The 18,857-nt window shown below is 47.3% G+C and overlaps 1 pseudogene; it reads left to right on the top strand.

The window, feature by feature from the left end:
• Nucleotides 1-6,669: 6,669 nt before the first annotated feature.
• Nucleotides 6,670-18,609, top strand: LOC105858785 (KH domain-containing, RNA-binding, signal transduction-associated protein 3 pseudogene; annotated as a pseudogene).
• The last annotated feature ends 248 nt before the right edge of the window (nt 18,610-18,857 follow it).

Below are 18,857 nucleotides of genomic sequence, written 5' to 3'. Positions count from 1 at the left end.
GGATGCCTGAAGAAATACCACAGAACACGTCCAGCTTCGGCACAGCCCTGCATCCCCTGGTTCCCCATGTGAGCATAACCGGGGCCAGGAGTCCCTTCCACACACGGCTGACCCCTCACCTTCCCCTCGGCCTGCCGCTCCTGTCCACAGCAGGCTCGGCCGGACCTGCCCTGGCAGCCAGGCTGTGGGGCCCGCCCGCCCCTTCCGAGGGGGCCGTGTCTGCTCTCCTACCTCTGCTGTCCGCAGCCCGCTGGAAGCCAGTGACCTGGCAGATGCTCTGGACCCACTTTTTCATGTCCTCCCGCGTCTCGGCCACCAGGTAAAAGGTGCGCTCGCTGGTCTTGACGCCAAACACGAAAGTGCCCCGCAACTCCTTCCTGTTGAGGTTCAGGGTCACACCTGCGGCCACCTGCTCGCAGGAGTTCAAGTCGATGACCCGCAGTGGCTTCTTGGCGTGCTCGTTCTTGTAGTATTCTAGAACGTCCGGGTCGCTGGTTGTGTTGCCCCTCCGCAGGATAAACCAGCGTTTCTTCCAGGCCTAAACCCCGCCAGGAGGGAGCAAGCAGAGGGAACGACTCATTAGCAGGTACAGGGCTCTTAGCAGGTCCTGGGACATCACCAAGTTAAGGGCAGGGGCTTGGGCCTTGCACGTGGCCTGAGCCTCCCTTTCGGGTTTCCCCAGGGTTTCAAAAGTGGAGGAGATATTACAGAACACGTTCTTACAAAGAAAAAAAAAAAAAGTGGAGGAGGAACTGGGAACGCACGTGAGTGCGGCACCTCGCGTGGCAACAGGCCCCGTCTCCACGCGGTAAGACGCGCGTTCCCACGCTTTAGACCAGGAGGTGCGTGACCTTCGATAGAGTCAAGTCACCGGTTTGGATGCTACCTCCACAGGGACCTGCATTCCCAGCCCCACGACCTTGTGGCCCTCACCTTTGATCTCCGTCCTCATTCCCCTCCTCATCCAACTCTGCTTCTGTGATCCAGGATGACAATCACTCCCTTGCTTCTTTCTGCCTCCCCCCACTTTCGTGTACTCATGAAGTCGTCTTTGTTGTCTGTTTTGTTTCTGGCCACACGATCTATCGCATGGCGGTGCAGCCAGGCCCTTCAGGGCGCCCAGCAGGGGCGCGGTGCATGCTGCACCCGCTCGACAGCCACCCGCCACCTCCACCCCCACACCCTGCTGCCGTGGGGACACACTGTCCAGCTCCCCTGAGTGACAGCATGTGGTATTTGTGTCTGGTTCGTTCCAGTTAAGACAACGGCCTCCAGGTCCATCCTTGTTTCTGCAACAACCGTGAGTTCACTCACTCTTTTGTGGCTGAATAGTAACGCATGGTCTGTAAGCACCGCATGTCCCTTACCCAGTCCTCCGCTGAGGCACCCTTAGGTTGATTCCACGTCGCTGCTACTGCAAATAGCGCTGTGGTGAACCTGGGTGCAAGTTTCCTTTTTTTTTTTTTTTTTTTTGAGACAGAGTCTCACTTTGTTGCCCAGGCTAGAGTAAGTGCCATGGCGTCAGCCTAGCTCACAGCAACCTCAAACTCCTGGCTCAAGCAATCCTCCTGCCTCAGCCTCCCAAGTAGCTGTGACTACAGGCATGCGCCACCATGCCCGGCTAATTTTTTGTATATATATTAGTTAGCCAATTAATTTCTTTTTATTTATAGTAGAGACGGGGTCTCGCTCTTGCTCAGGCTGGTTTCGAACTCCTGACCTCAAGCAATCCGCCCGCCTCGGCCTCCCAGAGAGCTAGGATTACAGGCGTGAGCCACCGCGCCCGGCCCAAGTTTCCTTTTTATACACTGATTTCCTTTCCTTTCCCACGATACTCAGAAGTGGGACTGCAGGATCAAATGGTAGTTCTATTTTTAGCCCTCTGAAAAACCTCCAAAGTGTTTTCCATAGAGGTTTCACTAATTTACATCCCTAGCAACAGTGTATATGAGTTCCCTTTTCCCTGCGTCCTTGCCAACATCTGTTTTTTGTGTTTTTCGCGATAGCCATTCTGACTGGTGTATAAGATGATATCTCACTGTGGTTTTAATTTGCATTTCCCTGATGATTAGTGATCTTGAACATTTTTCATATTGTTCTTGGCCATTTGTTCATTTTCTTTTGAAAAATGTCTACTCATGTCCTTAGCCCACTTTTTAATGCAGTTGTTTTTGTTGTTGGTGGTATCGTCATTGAGTTTCTTAGACATTCTGGATACCAGTACCCTGTTGGAAGTATAGTTTTCAAATATTTTCTCCCTTCCCGCAGGTTAGCTGTTCACTGGTTGATCATTTCTTTTGCTGCCGAGCGCCAAATTGATATGCTGATCTGGCAAGATTTGAGAGAGATCTGAAGGCATTTTCTAGAAGATGCAAATGCTAAAGACCTAATTGAAAGCAAGTTCCTCCTGACTCAGTTAAAACCTTTGGCTGTCTTCTTGCCTTAGCTTCCTACATCATACATGTAAACTCAACATAACAGGGAAAAAAGAAAGGCAAGGTTTTCCTTTAGGAAAGAATTTACCACTCAGCTGACTGACAGAATAGGCACTGGTTGAGCTGACGATACGATAAAATGGCTTTCTTAAAGAAATTTCTGTTGGAATGCAATGAGAAGATGAGAAATTGTTTTCTAGCTCTAGACTGGAACTCAGGAGACCTGGCTTCTAAATCTAACATTCAAACTCACTCATTCCGAGATCTTGAGTACAAAGAAACTGGTTTTTTTTCCTTTTTTTTGAGACAGAGTCTCACTGTGTTGCCGGGCTAGAGTGCTGTGGCGTCAGCTTAGCTCACAGCAACCTCAAACTCCTGGGCTCGAGCGATCCTCCTGCCTCAGCCTCCCGAGTAGCTGGGACTATAGGCATGTGCTACCATGCCCGGCTGATAAAAAAAAAAATATATATATATATATATATATCTCAAACTAAATATATATATATGCAAGTATATATATATATATATATATATATATATATATATATATATATATTTAGTTAGTTAGTTGTCAAGCTAATTTCTTTTTCTTTTTTTTTAGTAGATGTAAGGCTGGTGACCTGCCTCCCTCCCCCTTACCTCCCCCTGCCCTTGGAGCCTAGCTGAAACTGCAGCTCTTGCCGATGCAGTCCTAACCACATCCTGTCGGCCAAGACAAAGCAGGAAGACGCCCTGGTGCAAAGCATCCTGCCCGGACCCATCCCGAAGCCCCCAGAGACTGCCAAAAATAACGGCCAACCCCCTATAAAAGCCAGCTCACAGTCCCGGGCAGTGTGGCTTCTCAGGGCCCCCTCTCTTAGGACCCGTGAACCTCACCCGGGAGCACTCAGTAAAGCCACGATGTTTGGCCCCACTCTCTCTCTCCCTCTCTGCGTCTTTCGCCAACACAAACCTTACAGTGATGGGGTCTTGCTTTTGCTCAGGCTGGTTTCGAACTCCTGATGGCTGCCTCAGCCTCCCAGAGTGCTAGGATTACAGGCGTGAGCCACCACACCAGGCCAGAAACTGGGTTTTGACTGCATTGACTCAAGCTGAATTTGGGAAAGACTAATGTGTTAACAATATTGAGTCTCTCCACCCACCAACATGGCACATTTATCAATTTATTTAGGTCTTCTTTAATTTCTCTCAGCAATGTCTGGTAGTTTTCAAAGCAGAGATACTACATATAGTTTTATTTTCAAATATTTTATGTTTTCATTCTATAATTAACAGTATTTCATTTTATTTTCTGCTTATGCAACTGTATTTCTATGTACTGGCAACAAAGTTTGTATATTGACCTTTACTCCTGTGATCCTGCTAAATTCACTTAGTTGTGATATGGAATTTTAGGGGTAGATTTCTTAGAAGTTCCTCTGTATACAATCATGTCTTCGGAGAATAAAGGCAATTTTATTTCTTCCTTTACAATCTTCATGCCTTTTTATTTCTTTTTACTACCTTGTTACACTGACCAGAAACTCCAGTCCAACATCCCATAAAAGTTGTGAGCACAAACATCCTTGCTTTGCTCTTGACCTTAGGGCAAAGCAGTCAGTATTTTATAAGTCAAAATCACATTAGCTGTTGTAGGATTTTCAGTGACATAAGTAACTTCCTAATCTTTTTCTGAAGTTTTGTCAAATACTTTCTTGTATCTATTGAGATGATCAAGTGAGTTTTCTCCTTTATTATTTTAACTGCATGAACCACACCATTCTGTTTTCAAGCGTTAATCCACCCTTGCATTCCTTGCATTATACAAACACCTGGGGCAAATACGTGGCAAAGCCAGAATTGAAACCCTGCAGCCTGATTTCAGGGGCTCTGCTTGCTCTTCTGCCCATGTTGCCTGACTGACATGAATTATCTGGGTGGGGGGAGATGAGAGGAACAACGGTGAGGGTGGCCGTGCACAGATGGAACTGAGGTGGACACGGAATACAACACCCAAATCTACAGGCAGATGCCTGAAAGCTGCTGCTTGCTCAGCTGCAGTCTTCATCCCCCCAACACTCTTGTGTCACCTGTAATTTACCTGAAACCCTCTGCATCCGCACTGCGAACCTGCACAGCGGCCCTCCCCGAGGCTCACTGCTGAGGTGGCTCTTTTGCGTCACTGCAGGCAGATGCTATTTTTCTCCAAGCGGGTATTTGCTAGGTATAAGGCACAGTACTGAGGCTTTTACTGGAGTTGTTTTGCATCTTCAGGACAACGTAACAGCTTAGGTCCGCTGTCCTCACTTCTCAGGCGGGGAAATGAAGGCACGGGGACACGGACATGGTCAGTGGTGCCAGACTCCTGGGCTCTCTGACCAGTGGGGCGATCTTGAATCTGACAATATCGTCACTTTGCCTTCATGCTTAAGAAGTTCCCACTGGATAGAGACTCCTCCCGTCAGCACAGCCCCGACAGAGCCCCCAGTCCCCGCCGCCTCCCCCGCCGCACTCACGAAGTGCCGCAGCTTCTTCTCGGGCGGCGACTTCCTCAGCCAGCCGGTGCGCACGGCGCCGCCGTCCGCGCTCATGTCCCCACTCATGTCCCCGCAGGACGGGCGCCGGGTCGAGGGCCCAGAGGTGGCTGTCCCCGCTCAAGCCGCCGCAGGACGGGCGCAGGGTTGGGGGCGCAGGTGTCGCCGCGCGTCTGGGTGCGGGTGCCGCTCGCGGGGGGCGGGGGATGGACGAGGAAGGGCGACAAGGAAGGGCGCGTCGGAGGACGGGAGTGACAAGGAAGGGCGCGTCCGAGGACGGGGGCGACAAGGAAGGGCGCGTGCGAGGACGGGGGACGGCTAGAGCGGGACGGACACTGACAAGGATGTGCCAGGGCGCCGGCGGGCGACGGCAAGAACAGGGACGTGGGGGCGCGAGGATGGGTCCGGAGCGCGAGAGCGGGCAAGGAGGGACGCAGGACGCGAGGAAGGGTGCGGGGCGTGAGGAAGGACGCAGGGCACGAGGAGGGGTGCGGGGCGCGAGGAAGGACGCAGGACGCGAGGAAGGGTGCGGGGCGCGAGGAAGGACACGGGGCGCGAGGAGGGGTGCGGGGCGCGAGGAAACACGCAGGACGCGAGGAAGTGCGCGAGGAGGGGTGCGAGGAGGGACGCGGGGCGCGTGGAGGGGTGTGGGGCGCGAGGAAGGACGCAGGGCACGAGGAGGGGTGCGGGGCGCGAGGAAGGACGCAGGGCGCGAGGAGGGGTGCGGGGCGCGAGGAAGGACACGGGGCGCGAGGAGGGGTGCGGGGCGCGAGGAAACACGCAGGACGCGAGGAAGGGCGCGGGGCGCGAGGAGGGGCGCGGGGCGCGAGGAGGGGCGCGGGGCGCGAGGAGGGGCGCGGGGCACGAGGAGGGGTGCGAGGAGGGACGCGGGGCGCGAGGAGGGGTGCGGGGCGCGTGGAGGGGTGTGGGGCGCGAGGAAGGACGCGGGGCGCGAGGAGGGGTGCGGGGCGCGAGGAAACACGCAGGACGCGAGGAAGGGCGCGGGGCGCGAGGAGGGGCGCGGGGCGCGAGGAGGGGCGCGGGGCACGAGGAGGGGCGCGGGGCACGAGGAGGGGTGCGAGGAGGGACGCGGGGCGCGAGGAGGGGTGCGGGGCGCGTGGAGGGGTGTGGGGCGCGAGGAAGGACGCGGGGCGCGAGGAGGGGTGCGGGGCGCGAGGAAGGACGCGGGACGCGAGGAAGGGTGCGGGGCGTGAGGAGGGGCGCAGGGCGTGAGGAGGGACGCGGAGCGCGAGAGCAGGTGAGAAGGGATGCGGGACACGAGGAAGGGTGCGGTGTGCCAGGAGGGGTGCGGGGTGCGAGGAGGGGTGCGGGGTGCGAGGAGGGACGCGGGCGCGAGGAGGGACGCGGGGCGAGAGGATGGGTGCGGGGCGCAGACCCGGATGGGGCGAGGGCGAGGGCGCAGACCCGGATGGGGCGAGGGCGGGAGTCCACAAGGGCGGGGCTTAGGCCAGGACTGGAGCCCAGTAGGGCGGGCACGGGCGCCAGGACGGGGAGGGGGGGCACGACCGGGGCGCGGACGGGGGCCCGGGATGGGGGTCGGGACAGGGGCTGGTGGGGGCACGACGAGGGCGCAGACAGGGGCCGGGATGGGGGGGCGACGAGGGCTCAGACTGGGGCCGGGACGGGAGGCGACGGCGGTGCGGACGGGGCCCAGGACGGGACGCGACGGGGAGCGCGGATGGGGGCCGGGACGGGAGGCGATGGGGGCGCGGACGGGGCCCGGGACGGGAGGCGACGGGGGCGCGGACGGGGCCGGGACGCCTGCCGAGGAGGGCGCGGGCGAGGCCAAGATCGAAGATGTGACCTGGCCAGGGTGCAGGTGGCGACGGGCATCGTGGCGGGGGGCGGGGGACGGCAGACCGGGCGGACGAGTCCCACGCCTGGCCCCTGGCAGGAACCTTGACAGAAGCAAACGCAGCACCCCGACCCTTTTATCTGTGGTCTCAAATAGTAGGCAGCGACTGGGGGTGGGGGAGTTTAGTGTTAGGATTAACGGTTTGGGTTTAGGGATTAGAGACAAAGTTCGGGTTGGGGATTAGGAGTTAGTGATAGGGATTCTGGTTAGGGATTAGATGTAAAGTAGAGTTAGGGTAGGGCTTCAGGATTCAGGCTAGAGCTTTGGAATTCAGGGTTTGGGGTTCAGGGTTTTGGTTAAGGTGTTTGAGTTAGGGTAAGGTGTAGGCATGGGGTAGGGTTAGGGGTTAGTCTTAGGGTTGGGGATTAGAGTAAGGGATTTAGGGTTAGCGTTGGTGTTGGGGTTTGGCAAGGGTAGCATTGGGGTTAGAGTTTAGGGATTATATATGGAAATAAAATAGGACTTAGAAATCAAAATATATTAATACTGATTTTTACATGGTATAGTTACTTTTATTGGTGTTTGTTATTTCTTTCTATGGATTTGAGTTACCTTCTAGTGTACTCATTTGGCCCTGAAAGACTCTTTAGTGTTTCTTGTAGGGCAAGTTTACTAGCAATAAATGCTCTCAGGTTTTGTTTATCTGAGAATGTCTTGATTACTCATTCATTTTTAGAGTTTTGCCAGATAATGACTTCTGTTCCACGGGCAGAGAATGAGATTGACCATCCTGATTGTGCTTTGGGTAACTGAGGAAATGACTAACAGGTAGACTGCTGGATCACTTGGATCTAGTATTTATCAGAACTGGGTCAGAACTTCATTTGTCACCTGACCTTCATAAGTGCCTATTCTCATCTGGGGGCTTTGGGACCCCTGGAATCATGCCAGCTCAGACCTACACCCAAAAGCCCTGGAAATAAGTGTTCTTTCCCATTGACCAGTTATCCAAGGAAATGACCATAGGTTTCTTTGGGGAAAGGACTGAGAAAATCCCTCCTCAGGTGATTTTTTTCAGATTTATGTAAATCATTAACTGTAGGTACTATGGAATTGCTAGATCTGTCTCCAGTTGGACTTATTCCTCTTGTAATTGATGTGTTCTCAGACCATAAACTGGCTTAGTACTGAAAATTGAGAGGGATCACAACTTTCTACTAGCCCTCTGCTCATTCTCCCCTTCTCTCGGTATGCATAGTATTTATACGTAGATTTACATGCACGTGCAATTCCTTTGTTGGCTGCCTGTTTATCTTGCCCCTACGAATGCTATGGGTTTATTGGTCACCAACAGGGATCCCGTGGGTACATTGGGTAAAGGTTGGTTGTCACTGTGGCTTGCCATCAAAGACAGCGATTATATAAGCCTTGTTTCTTGTCGTTAATTGCTATCCCTCCCAGCTCCTGCTTTTCTGTATTCCTATCAGCCTATGAGACCACCCTGTAACAGCCTCTTCTGATATCAGCCTCCACCTAGAGTGACAGCCATTGCCGGGTCTCTGCACATGCCAGTCCCTCCCCACCCAGACATCTCATCCAATTGAAAACAGTATTCTCTGTTCTCCCCAGAGCAATGCAGTCAGTTGGTGTGTTTTCTGGGTGCATATGGTGGATCCATCTAGGATGCTTTCTTGTCTGAGTCTTTTGATCAGTTCCTTAAAGCAGTGCTAGCATCTCCGCCTTATTTCACGTGAGACATCTTCCCCCCCTTAAAGCTTAACCCCTCCCAGCAGTGTATCGGAACCATCTGTGTCCTGCAGTGCTTGCCTCGGCCTTAAATCGCCAGCCCTGGGAGAGCGGGTGTTCCACCTCGCTCGGCCCCGGCGCCCTGAAGACCCACCCCTAGGCGCACTGTCCTGGTTCCTGATTATACATTTTGGTGAGTAATTGTAGCTTGTTTATAAACAATTCTGTTAGTCTGTTCACATTATTGGCATTACCCCAGGTGGGTTATCACGTGACTTGGCAGTGTGTTGGTCTAGGGTTCAGGAGCAGAAGTGGGGTGTAAGTTGTAAAGGGCAAGTTTTGTGCCAGCAAGATATCTGCCTCAGTTGAATTTCTGCATGGACATCAGCAGAGGGATGATATTCTCTAGTGGGACAAGTGGCCAATATTGCTTAGAGGCCTTAGGGGAGCTGAATCTTTAATGGTTTCATGTTCATCCACACACAAGCCCCCATCGCAAGTTCCAGGGTCCCAGTTCTCCCCCATCGGGACCGTCACTCAGGCATAGGGAATTTCCTCAGACTGCACACACAGCCTTCTCTGAAGTTATACTCACTCACAGTTGGGTTCTGGGCCTGGTCTTTGGTCGTCTGCCCTCTGGTCACAAGAAATGAAGTTTTTTTGTGGTTTCTTTCTTCTAGATGCAATCATGAGGGCTTTCTGATTTTCGCACGTCTTAAATTTGTGATTGGCTAATTTGAGACTGTCATTTTCTCTCTTCAGTTTCTCCATTTTGCACGGTGGTCCTTATTATTTATTACTATTTCCCCATAGCTTGTAATTGCCAAAAACAACAAACAACCCAGTACACACCCTTCCATCCCTATTTCACCCCAATTCTCCATGGGTGAAAGCTTTAGTACAAAGCTATGACATAACAGGAGCATTTAACACTACATTTACCGCCACTGATGGGGTTCATTTTGCTACCTGGTCAATGAGTGATCTGGCTCCTGAATTTCATTCTTAAATCTGTTTCCTAGAGCCATTTCCAGTACCTACTCTCTTCCAGTAGATTCCCTGTGATGTAGTTTTGTGTGCAAATGTCTCATCAAGGTGTGCAAATTAATAATGAAGTGAGAAAAAATAGGACAGGAAAGTGGACAATCCGAGTAAGAGTGAAACTTCAGGTAAGGTCTTATGGTGGATAGCTTCCGCTGATCACACAGAGAACTGGAAAGTGGTGACATGTCAGACATCTGCCGGAGACAGGACGTGGGGATCCATGCGTGGTACCCCTTAGTCGTTGGCTAAGGGCAGCCTGAGTGGATATGGGCCCCTGGGTACTTTCAGTTCTGGGCAACGCGGCCCCAGTAGCCCAAGGGTGGTGCTTCAAGAAGAGATATAACTGCACATTTCTGGAGGACAGAACCCAAAAGAACTCCAAAGCCGAGGTTGGGGCACCCAGAAAAACAAATATCCCAAACTCCCAACAGGGACTGCTATGTGAAGCTATCTGCCTTGTTGTCCTTGAAATGAAAGGACAGGCTCAGGTCAGCTACCCTGAACTCAAGGCAAGCTTTAAAAGCTTTCTTTTTATTTAAAAGAAGTAAATAAAAGGATGAACTTTTGACTTTAGGGCAGTTTTCTATTTACATTATTGCAAAGATGGTACAGAGTTCCCATGTGCCCTACACCGAGTTTTCTCAGTCGTTAACACCTTATTATATCAGAACGGTACTGTCTTGCGGTCTCAGTCTGCTTGTCTAGCTATAACAAAATACCACAGACTGGGCCATTTATAAATAGAATTCTTCTCAGTTATGGAGGCTGTGAGAAAATCTAAGATCGCAAGTCCAAGATCAAGGTCTGGCGAGGGGCCCCATCCCCTTCCAAGATGGCGCCCTGTGGCTGCATCTTCTGGAGGGAGGAAAGCAGTGTGGGCAGGGGAGGCAAGAGAACCCAACACGGCATGGTCTTTGGTACCATGTATGAGGGAGGACCCGCCATGGCCTCTTAAGTCACCCGCCAATCACCTCTTAAAGATTGCAACTCTTAATTCTATCACCTTGGCCATTAAGTTTCAACACCTGAATTTTCGAGGAGGAACATTCCAAACATAGCGGGTGGATTTATTACAATTAATGGACTGATTGATAAATTATTAACTAAAGTTCATCCTTTACTCATATTTGCCATTTTCTTTAATGCCCGTTTCCTTCTCCAGGGCCCCACCCAGGATTTCACATTACATTTGTTATTTGGATCTCCTGAGGCTCCTCTCAAGGGGAGCAGTGTCTCAGAATTTCCTTGACAGTTTTGAGATTTGTTGGTCAGGTATTTTGTAGACAGTCCACCAATTAGTATTTCTGTGATATTTTACTCATGAATTAGACTAGGGTTATAGATTTGGGGGAGGAAGACTTCAGAAGTGAAGTTCTATTCTCATTATATTGTAAGAAGGATGTGTAATATCAATATAAATTGTGGCAAATGCTTTTAACCTTGATGACGTAGCCTGAGATAGTGCTTGTCGGGTCTCTGCGCTGTGAAGTTATTCTTTATTCCTTTTATACTGTACTGTTTGGTGGAAAGTCACCATGTACAACCCACACTTAGGAGTGAGGAGTTACAGTCGACCTCTTTAAGGATATGGAGTTGCCACATAAATTTAGAATTTTTCTGAGTGAGAAATTTGTCTATTCTCCCTCATTTTTTGCTCAATTTATCTATATCAGTATAGGCTTAGATATTTTGTAATTTGGATTATGATGCAATACATATTTTCAATCAAATTGCTCTAGCTTTGGACATCTTTAGGTTGGCTCATGTGTCCCTTGGACATTGTCTTATTATTGTTGGTTTCAAAATATTTTGGGTTATTATAAATTTAACAGCATACAACATGTTTTTAATTTTTTAACTTTTTAGTAAACAAGTAAAAATTATATATTTTTGTGTACAATGTTTTGAAATATGTAACATTGTAGAATGGCTAAGTGGAGCTACTTAATACTTAATACTTATGTTGTATTACCTAACATACTTATTTGTTGTGGTGAGAATACTTAGTCTACTCTTAGCAATTTTATTTATTTATTTATTTATTTTTTAATTTTTTTTTTATTTTGGCATATTATGGGGGTACAGATTTTAAGGTTTCAATAAATGCCCATTTCCCCCCTCCCCCCAAGCAATTTTATTTTTTTATTGATATGTAATAGTACGTGTTTATGGGGTACATGTGATATTTTGATACATGTATACAATGTATACAATGGAATAAATACCTAATCCCTCAATGTGGAGACGCTGTCAACAGCCACAAGTGTTAAGATCAATTCAGGGTAATTGAGATATCCATCACATCAAACATTTATCATTTCTTTGTGTTGGGAATATTCCAATTCTTCCCTTCTAGTATTTTTAAATATACAATAATTATTACCTATAGTCACCCTACTATACTATCAAATAATGGCACTTACTCATGCTAACTGTATTTTTACACCCATAAACCAGCTTCTCTTCATCCCTCTGTCCCTACCCTGTGAAACCACCATTCTACTATCTGCATGAGATCCCTTTTTTAGCTCCCAGATAGTGTGAACATGCAATATTTGTCATTTTGTGCTTGGCTTATTGCTCATTTTTTTTTTTCTTTGAGACAAAGTCTCGCTTTGTTGGCCAGGCTAGAGTGAGTGCCGTGGCGTCAGCCCAGCTCACAGCAACCTCAATCTCCTGGACTCCAGTGATCCTCCTGCCTCAGCCTCCCGAGTAGCTAGGACTACAGGCATGTGCCACCATGCCCGCCCGGCTAATTTTTTCTATATATATTAGTTGGCCAATTAATTTCTTTCTATTTATAATAGAGACGGGGTCTCGCTCTTGCTCAGGTTGGTTTTGAACTCCTGAGCTCAAACAATCCTCCCGCCTCGGCCTCCCAGAGAGCTAGGATTACAGGTGTGAGCCACTGCGCCCGGCCGGCTTATTGCTCTTGACATACTGACCTCCAGTTCCAACCATGTTGCTGTAAATAACAGGATTTCATTTTTTTTTGATTGCTGAATAACATTCCATTGTGCATATATACCACATTTTCTTTATCCATTCATCCCTGAAGGACCTTTAGGTTAATTCTATATCTTGGCTATTGTGAATAGTGCTGTAATAAACGTGGGAGTGCAGCTATCTCTTTAATATACTGATTTTCTTTCTTTTGGATATATGTTCTTGTCTCTGTTTACAGTTTTTGACTTAAAGTCTATTTTGTCTAAGTATAGCTTCTCCTCCTCTTTTTGGTTTCCATTTGGATGAACTATATTTTTCCATCTCTTCACTTTTAGTATATGTATGTCCTTATAGGTGAACTGAGTTTCTTGTAGACAGCATACAGTGAGCTCTTTTGTAAAATCTATTCAGCCACTCTATGGCTTTTAATTGTACAGTTTACTGTATTTATAACCAATGTTATTATTGATAAGAACTTACTACTGCCATTACTTTTTTTTTTTTTATAGTTCTCTAACTCTTCTCTTTCTTGGCTCCTTACTGTCTTCCTTTGTGGTTAAGTGATTTTATATGACATGTTTTAATTTATTAATTTTTACTTTTAGCCTAATATAGGTTTTTGCTTTGTGATTATTACAGGCTTATAAGAAACATCCCATAGTCATAAGTTATTTTACATTGATACCAACTTTAATCAGAAAGAAAGCAATAAAATTGCCCTGTACACATTAACTACCTTCTCCTCTCACATTTCAAATTTTTGATGTCATGGTTTACACTTTTAAATATTGCCTATCTCTTAAATTATTTGAGTTATTTTTTAACAGCTTTGTGTTTTAATCTTTATGCTGAAGATATAACTGTTGTACATACCATGAGGAGAGTGTTAGTATGACAATAATATTAGTATCTTTTTCTTTCCATTTGAATAAATTCCTTTGGGATTTCTTGTAGAACAGGTCTGCTTGTGATGAATGCCTTTAGCTTTTGTTTTTCTGGGAAAATCTTCTCTCACCTTCATTTCTGAGTGATTGCTCTGGGTACGGTATTCTTGATTGGCGGGGTTTTATCCTTCAGCACTCTGAATATATCATCTGCTCCCTCCTAACCTGTATGTTTTTCCTAAGAAGTTTTCTGCCTGATGTATTAGATCTCTGTTATATGTTATTAGCTTCTTTTATCTTGCTGCTTTCAGAATGCTTTCTTTGTCTTTGACCTTAGTGGTTTTGATTATAATATGTCTTGGGATATTCTTATTTGGATTGAATCTGATTAGAGACCTTTGACCTTCCTGTCCCTGAATATTTTCATGCTTCTCCAGGTTTGGAAAGTTTTCTGTTATTTCTTTGTATAAGTTTTCTATCCCTTTGTCTTTCCCAGTTTCCCCTTTACCCCTTTAATTCTGACATCCCCAAAATTTTCTCTTTGCTGTTGTCCCACAGATTACATAAGCTTTATTCTGTTTCTTCTGTCTGAAAAATTTTCAAGTATTCTGACTCTGAGCTCACTGATTCTTCTCTTTGATCAATGCTGCTGGAGGCTCTCTTTTGCATTTTTTATTTTGTTCATTGTATCTTTCACCTCTAGGATTTGTTTGATTTTTTTTTATTATTTTACTCTCTGTTAAATTTCTGAAATAATTTTTGTTTTGGAGTTAATTAATCTACCTTAAAGCAGCTATTTTGAAATGCCTGAGAGATCACACATCTCCACTTTAGGGTCAGTCTCTGGCATCTTGTTTTGTCCGTTGGTAAGTTCCTGTTTCCTTGAATGTTCTTAACACTTGTGGCTGTTGATAGCATCTCCACATTGAGGGATTAGGTATTTATTCCAGTCTTTGCAGTCTGGCTTTGTTTGTGCCTGTCTTTCTTCAAAGGACTTTCCAGGGATTATAAACTGACTGTTGTCTTCCCTGAGCCATTGACCACACTGCAGCTATCTCAGCACTAGATGGTGCTCTAAGCCACACTTGCCAGGGCCTTGAGGGCTCCAGTGCTGATGTGGCCCAGATGGACCTGGGGGAGACCCAGGAGGAGGTTGCTATGTGAGATGCTGGTCAGATGGGCATGTGTCATCCTTCAGGTCCCTGCACAGGTGGGATGGGACCAACTGCAGTGAGAGGGGCTGTCGTTGAGACTAGGCCACCCTCAGGGTCTGCTGTGGGAAAGGAAGCCAGTGAGACCCTCTCGTTGGCTCAGATGGGTGTGTGTCATCCAGCAGGTCCCTGCACAGGTAGATTGTTCCTTGATTCCAACAGTAGGCGCCAGAACTCTACTGGACCATCTTGGGATCTGCTTTGGGATGGCTTCTGGAGAACCCAGTCACACTGGCTCAGATAGGTGTGTGTCTCCCAGCAGGTTGCTGGGCATAGGCAGGATAATTCCCTGACTTCAGTGGAAGGGGCTGGAGCTAAGGCTGGGTCCCCTCAGGGTCTGCTGTAGTATGCAGGTTGGTGAGCCTGTCATGTAGGTAACAAATCCGGGCTCCAGGGTGTGGCTGAGTCTCCCACTGGGCTCAAGTGTGAGCAGCTCTGAGCTAGGACCTCAGCTGGGGAGGACTGGAACAACCATAGGGAAACTGTCACTGCTGAGACTGATGTCCGTGGGCAGATGAGCCTCTCCACCAAGGCATTAATGAGTGTGATTTTTTTCCAGACCCCTTGGAAGATGGTTTAGGTTGCAGGCTCAAGGCCAAACAGGACTGTAGCCAAGCAACTTGGGGAACCGGGCCATCTCTGGACTTGAACCTGAGAGAACAATTGGCAGGTGGGCCACTTGGGTGCCAGCAAGTACTCTCAAAATGACCCTCCCAAGTCCTGGGTTCAACTAGGGTTTCACAACCTTCTATCCGAATCCTGAGGCTCCTGTAGAGACACCTGGCTGAGGATCTGTGCAGGTTACTTGTTGTTGGAGTGCAGATATGAGCGGGTTAACTCCTATTCCATCATCTTGCTGATGCCACGACATGACGCTTTTAGGCACATATGCACAGTAAAATGCTTACTACAGACAAGCAAGTTTCCATCCATCACCTCCCATTGTTACCTTCATGCTTTTTATTTTGGATACTTCTTTACTTTCTAACACTGTAAGATACTCCATGCTCGTTTTGTGTATTTCCTGCTACAGTACTAGAATCAGCCATTCACCAAGGAGTCTTGATTATTTTTATTAGAGAATGGTATTATACATGAACGGACACTAGGTGTATTTATTTGTACTGTTTTTTCCCCCTTAGGTTTGCTTAGCTGACAGAGCAAGGTGATATATATGTCTATAGTAACTTGCATATATACAGGCATATATAAATATTTGTTACCATTTGCATACATTAAGTGAAACATAAGCTCATATGGATGCTTCCAACGCTAATCATTACCACATGGTCATTCTAGCTTTTCCCTTTTGCTTCTCTGTGCCCTCCCTAACAGTGAGAAAGCTTGACTCCATCATTCGTCATCCACTCACTTAACTGTTCAATTCTAGTACATACCTGCACTGGTTTCAGAATCATGAGCCCACACACCTCAGGGCAGACAACTTTATCAGTTAAAGTACAGTGAGTATGTATATTTCTTTTTGCCTTTAATCTTACATACTTCACTCATTTTTTTAATTTTATTTTTTTTTTCGGCATATTATGGGGGTACAGATTTTAAGGTTTCAATCAATGCCCACTCCTCCCTCCCCCCCCAAGTCTGAGCACTTCACTCATTTTTAAAGTCACTTAGTTCAGCACATTATTTCCTTGCATCCATACATTTGTAATACATTTAGGATACTTTATCATATTCCAAATTCAATCCAGGAGTCTCTCAATCTCCTAAAATTGTGAACATTAAGGTTTAGCTTTTGTGTTGTAAAGCTCTTTGGGGGTTGGCAGTTCTTAATATGTTGTATATGCCACTAAAGGATCATACAAGAATGGAAAAACAAACACCACATGTACCCTTTAATAAATTGGAACTAACCAATGAGCACACATGTACACAGAGGAAAGTAAAAGTCATTGGAAATCAAGCAGGAGGGAGGAGGGGAGGGTAAAAACCCACCTAATGAGTACGATGAACACTATTCAGGTGATGGGCACATTTATAGTCTGGAATCAAGCCATGTATCAAAAACATCTGTACCTCCTTAATATTTTGAAATAAAAAAGGATCATACACAATGATTTTACTACCCTAAAATATTCTCATTGCTTCATCAATTCAACCTGCCCCCTACCAACACATACATTACGTAGCTTTTTCATACTGGCTTCTTTTACTTAGAAGTATACATTTAAGATGAATCCATGTCCTCTTTCAGGGACTGATGACTCATTTCTTTTTAGTTACTGAATATTCTCCTTTTTAGTTATTGATATCATACCATATCAACTATGGCATCTGATACCATAGTTTCTCTTTACCTATAGAAGGACATCCTGGTTGTCCAGTTTGGGGCAATTCTAAATAAAGCGGGCGCAGCTCTGCGGGCCTCGTGCTGTGGTTCTGCCTGGCCAGGTTGAGGGCTGCTGGGCCGCCGCTGCGTCCGCTCTGCCGGTCTGTGCCCGCCGCCAGCAAGCATGGGGACACCTGCGCCGGGACACCTGCGCCGGCCCATGGCCAAGAAGCGCTCCCTGAAGCCCTCCTTCAAGAGTGCTCTGTCACGGTGTCACAAAGGAGAAGGCAAGTAGGCGGATGGAGTGATTAACAAGAACATGAAGCTGGGACAGAAAGTGCTAATTCCTGCAAAGCGGGTCCCTAAGCTCAACGTTGTGCAGAAACTTTTGGGTCCACGTGGCAAGTGTCTGAAAGCTTTCTTTCAGGAAGAAACTTTCATAAACCACAGTGGGATATTACTGAACTCCGGTGAGAATGGCCTTTATCAAAAAGTCCCAAAACAAGAAATGCTGGTGTGGATGTGGAAAGATAGGAACACTCCTACACTGCTGGGGGGACTGCAAACTAGTGCAACCTCTGTGGGAAGCAATATGGAGATACCTCAGAGAGCTACAAGTAGAACTACCATTTGTTCCAGCAATCCCATTGCTGGGCATCTGCCCAAAGGCAAAAAGGCATTCTATAAAAAAGACATCTGTTCTCCAATGTTTATAGCAGCACAATTCACAATTGCAAAGATGTGGAAACAACCCAAGTGCCCATCAATTCATGAGTGGAGTAATAAAACATGGTATATGTATACCATGGAGTACTATTCAGCTCTAAGAAACAACAGTGTTGTAGCACATCTTGTATTTTCCTGAATAGACCTGGAACCCATTCTACAAAGTGAAGTATCACAAGAATGGAAAAACAAATATCATGTGTACTCACCATCAAATTGGTTTTAAGTGATCAACACTTACATGCACATATACTAATAACGTTCACTGGATGTCAGGCAGGCAGAAGTGGGGAGGAGTAGATGCGAATATTCACACCTAATGGGTGTGGTGTGCACTGTCTGCGGGATGGGCAGGCTTGAAGCTCTGACTTCGGTGGGGCAAAGGCAATATATGTAACCTAAACATTTGTACCCCTGTAATACGCTGAACATTTTTTTAAAAATCCTGTTTCAAATAAAAAAAGAAGAAACCTTGACAAAAACGTCCATCCCTGGGAGAGTTTTGGTGAGAGAACAATTAAGGAAAAGTGGAGAAGCAAAGTACTTCCACCTCCAGGATCATCTTGTTCTCATTGAATTGTTTTTGTGACTTGCAGTGGCTTATGCCTGGATGGGGCATGTTTTGAGAGAAATCAAAAAGTTCATATCCCTGACTACAGTGATGAGATCAGGCAAGCACGGCCCCAGGAATGAACATGTTGGAATGGTGATGCCGAAAATGCCAATACTCCAATGGTTCAAGGGAAACCTACCTCATATACAAGAGGTCTACCAACCCCAGACTAACCAGGGAAAGGGCAGAAGTCACAGCCCAGCCTGTTGGAGTTGGTGTACCAAGAGTGATGCCAACTCCTAGGAGAATCCTTTCCGCCCCTGGGCCAGTGAGTCAGGTTAGAGGACTTCAAACTCCTAGAGCAAGAGGAGCCCCCCCCCCCCCAACTAGGTCCAGACCTCCACCACCATCAGCCTGGAGTAGGAGAGAACTATGGACAGTATGACTATGACAAAGAATATGGCATGATGGAGAGTTACGATTCCTCTGATAGTAGTTATAGCTCTACAGCCCAAACTGATGCTATTATAATTACTATGATTGTGGACAGACTCAGTGAGGTAACTTACAATTCCTACGGGCAGGAGGACTGAAGTGACACAAGGCACCTTCAGTGAGCACACAGCCAAATGCAGGTGTAGAAAGAACAGGCTTTGCCAGATACTGATTGTAATGTCTGATGTTGTGAAATAG

Source organism: Microcebus murinus, chromosome 20 (assembly GCF_040939455.1).
Source record: "Microcebus murinus isolate Inina chromosome 20, M.murinus_Inina_mat1.0, whole genome shotgun sequence".
In the NCBI taxonomy this organism is placed as follows: Eukaryota; Metazoa; Chordata; class Mammalia; order Primates; family Cheirogaleidae; genus Microcebus; species Microcebus murinus.
The sequence above is the reverse complement of the archived record's forward strand: the minus strand, read 5'-3'. Positions and strand labels throughout refer to the sequence as shown.